We start from the raw sequence: 3,875 nt of genomic DNA, 5'->3' as shown, positions 1-3,875 counted from the left end.
AAAACGAGCGGGTCCTCGGGGCAGCAAACCGGATTGGGTCGGGGCTCTTACCAAACGACGTTGTTTTTGAGCCACTGAAACAGGCTCAAAACGGCGTCGTATTTGGCCCTTTAAAAGGGCTGAAACTGAACCAGTCAGTCAAACCCTAGCCCTCCAATCCTTACTCTTCAGCCGAAACCTAATCCTCCTCCTTTGTTCGAATCTCAAGAGGTCCTAGCCGCCACTTGACCACCCCGAACGGTGATCGACGGAGGGAGATTTGTACTCTCGCTGACCCTGCTTGGGTCATTGCTTTAAGGACTTCCGATTTCAGACCTTACACCCCGTCCTGACTTCAATTAAAGCGAAGGAGACGAGGATTCCGGCAGTTTGTTCATATAGGTAACCCCTTCGCTCCCTTTTACCCCTTTTTATGCTCGAAATGACAGTATGTGCAACCAAAAAATAAGAAAAGAAGATGAAAACAAACGGGAAAGAAAGGCCAAAGCCGAATAATCACCTTTTCAAGGTTTTGATTTCTTTTATTTGTATTCAGTATGCAAAAATGTGCTTGTGTTCGTAAAAACGAAGCCCCACAAACGAAAAAAAATACAATGCTTTATAGTCGAGAGAAGAAAATAATAAAAATATACAATTTTTCTGCTATTTTCTTGGGTCTGTTGTCTCTTTGTGTTTGGTGTGCAGGTACGGAATGCGTTGGCATCGTACGGAGGTGCGGCCATAGCGTACGAGGGCTGCGCACTGGCCGTACGGTGCTGAAGGCTTGGCGTGGTTACTGGAGGTTGGAGTGTACGGAGGCGCTTGGGGGCTCGGCTGCGGCGCAAAGTGGAAGAGAGCCCTAGGGTTTCTGAAATGTTGACATTTGGGCTTTTGGGCCTATTCTTGCAGTTGGGCCGTAATTTTTGTAATTGGACTGTAAACTGGGCCGCTATGATTTAAAATTTTTGGTCTTGTATTTGGGCTAGATTTGTAAATGGACATTTATTTAATTATGGTTTTATATATATATTTTTTTATTGGACTTTGGTTCTGACGTGGGCCCGGGCAAATTGGCCCGTTTACAATAATAGTAAGTAAAAACAGAATAATATATGGTGTAATAAAGACAATACAAAATGAATTAGTTTAATACTATGCTAATAATAATAGTAATAATATAATAATAACAATAACAACAGTGAATAGAATAATGACAAAAGTAGTAATAAGAATGGTAAAAGAAAATAATAATAATAATGATGGTAATAATAAGAATGATAATAAATAATAGTAAAAGAGAATAAATAAAATCGCCAAATAGCTAAAAAGAGGACTAAATTGAATTTAAAAAAATATTCGGGGCAAATTCGAAATAAATAAAGAAAGAAATGGACCACATCGAATGCGCGAATAACAAGGAGGGATTAAAGGAGATAATATCCCACCCTTCAAAACGCTGCACCTTATGCAGGATTAAAATGAAATAGAATGGAAATAATTACGCCAAATTAAAAGAAAAAACAATAATAAAAAATCTAATTAAAACATGTAGAAAAGCAGAAGGACTTTCAGCGCAAATATCCCTTCCGCTTAAGAAACACGCAGACCTTGGCTAGGCGGATCGGGTCGACCCGTTTCATGCCAAAACTACGCCGTTTTGGCGTTAGTGACTTAAGCCTAAAACGACGTCGTTTGGATGGGCTATAAAAGTCAAATTTTCATCAAAAAAAATTCATTTTCCCCATTTCATAAAAAAAATTAACCCTTTCTCTCACCCTTTCCCCACTCCAGCCAATAGGGCTCCAGTCGCCGGACCGGTCATCGTCCGCCACGCAGACCACCATACACGATGGCCGGAAATCGAAAAAAGGTAATTTTTTTGCTATATTTATATATAAAAATATATATACTATTTTTTAAAAAAAATAGAGAAAACATGTATGTATGTGTAGTCGAAAAATGAAAATAAAAGAAAAGAAATGGGGACTTTGGCACTTTGAATCTTTTTTTTTCCTTCAATGCTTGCTGTTTTTTTTTATATTCAAATATATGTTTGAAAACATTGATCTTACATTCACAATCTCTTGATTTTTTTTCAAAACCCCCCTTTTTTTACAACGGTTTTTCGAGGCTTTTATAGCCTAATATTGCACTTGGTCTTTGCTATTATTTGCTACTGTTTATGCTGTCATCTGCGTCTGTCTTGCTTTCTTTTTGTTGCGTGTTTGCAAATCTTTGGAGGTGCAGGCGATGGGACGGTGGCATGCTACAGGCGTGGCCAGTGGAGGGGTACGGCGCACATGGGACTAGGGTTTTTTGCTCAGCTAATGGGATGTTTAGGTTGTGGGCTATAGGGTTGGTCTGGGTAGTGGGCTTAGTTGGGTTTAGGTCTATTTAGTTTTTATTTGGGCTGATGTACGTGGACTGTTTAATTATTATTTTTTTGGTTGTTGAGCCCCGGGTAAATTTGGGCCTCTACAATAACATTACTAAATGTAAGATTTTTTTTTATTATCTATATATAAAAAATTGTAAGAATTGTATATTTGATAACAATGATAAAAAGAATAAGTTAAATTTATCAAATAATTTGAAACTGACAATGTTTACATTTTTTTTCAATTTGGCCTTTATTCCTTTTTTGAGTTAAATTTGCTCCTCAACCTTTTAAAAAAAGTCAAATTTGACCATTAACTTTTTAAGATAGAGTCAAATTGATTTTTTTAACAAAAATACTAACTAAAATGCTAAATATTTAAGCATATGGCAGTCCACATGTACCTCGTGCTATTTTTTTTTAATTTTTAATTTTTAATATTGTTACAATTTTAAATTATTTATTGTCGTGACATATAAAATAAATAATATCGTGTTAGCATAAAGTACACGTAGACCACCACACGGGTTTTCACACCAACGTCGTTAAAAAATTAATATTTTAGCCAGCACTTCTGTTAAAGAAAAATAATTTGACTCTTTTTGAAAGGTTAATGTTAAATTTAGCTAAAAAAATAAAGGCTAATTTGACAAAAAAAATGAAAATATTAAGGACTAAATTTATCAACATGTCAAAAAATATATTAAAAAGAATCCCTCAAATAGTTTGTTTAAGTTTAATTAAATTAGAAAGATGAATTATAGGAATAAAAAAATTGAAACAAAAAATAACTGGAAACCAAAACTATGGAAGGATTTACCTCTCATAAGCTTTCTTAAGGAATCCAAATGAAACAACAAATGTTACCACAATTATAGCAATACTCCACAAATCTAACTCCATTTCTTCACTTCTCTGTGTTTTGGGTTTTCAAGTATAGGAGCTCTGATTTATAGTACAAAACTCATAATTAAGTGCATCCATAAATATTAAAATTATATATCTAACTTTGATATATATAAATTTTCAATTTTGTACAATTATATGTATAAAAATAGATATTTAAAAATATAAAAATGTTATATTAAATTATTTAGTGGTCATAATATTTAAATTTAATTAAAAACCTATATTTACTAATTACTAATTAAAATTAAGTTTGAAACTATATATAAAAATAGAATTTCACACAATCTACTCTTATATTTACATTATAAAAATAATTTCAAAATGTTGTTTATTTAAATTTAATCTAATATCAATTAGCATGTTTTATTAAATTAAAATTATATATTATTATATCTTAATTTCCTTATCTTATTATTAATGACACGTTATAAAATTTAGGGAAAAATTTAAGAAATATTTAAATGTAATTTAATTAAAACATATGTATAAATAAATAAGGAAAATTAGTTATATTATAAAATTATTTGATACACTAGTAATAATGAAATTTCAAGTATAATTATGTTGTTTATATAATAGTAAATCTCTACTTTGAAATTTTATTTTTTCA

At 32.2% G+C, this 3,875-nt stretch overlaps 1 long non-coding RNA gene across 1 annotated transcript; it reads right to left on the bottom strand.

Moving 5' to 3' along the window:
• Window positions 1-470: 470 nt before the first annotated feature.
• LOC121206266 (uncharacterized) lies at window positions 471-3,344 on the bottom strand. The gene is made up of 2 exons (XR_005901365.1): window positions 3,177-3,344; window positions 471-2,454 (listed from the first exon to the last, which is right to left on the bottom strand). It is a non-coding gene; the product is annotated as an uncharacterized lncRNA (long non-coding RNA).
• Between the last annotated feature and the right edge of the window lie 531 nt (window positions 3,345-3,875).

The sequence above is a fragment of the Gossypium hirsutum genome, chromosome A09 (genome assembly GCF_007990345.1).
Source record: "Gossypium hirsutum isolate 1008001.06 chromosome A09, Gossypium_hirsutum_v2.1, whole genome shotgun sequence".
Taxonomy (NCBI): Eukaryota; Viridiplantae; Streptophyta; class Magnoliopsida; order Malvales; family Malvaceae; genus Gossypium; species Gossypium hirsutum.
This window is presented reverse-complemented; position numbering and strand designations above follow the sequence as displayed.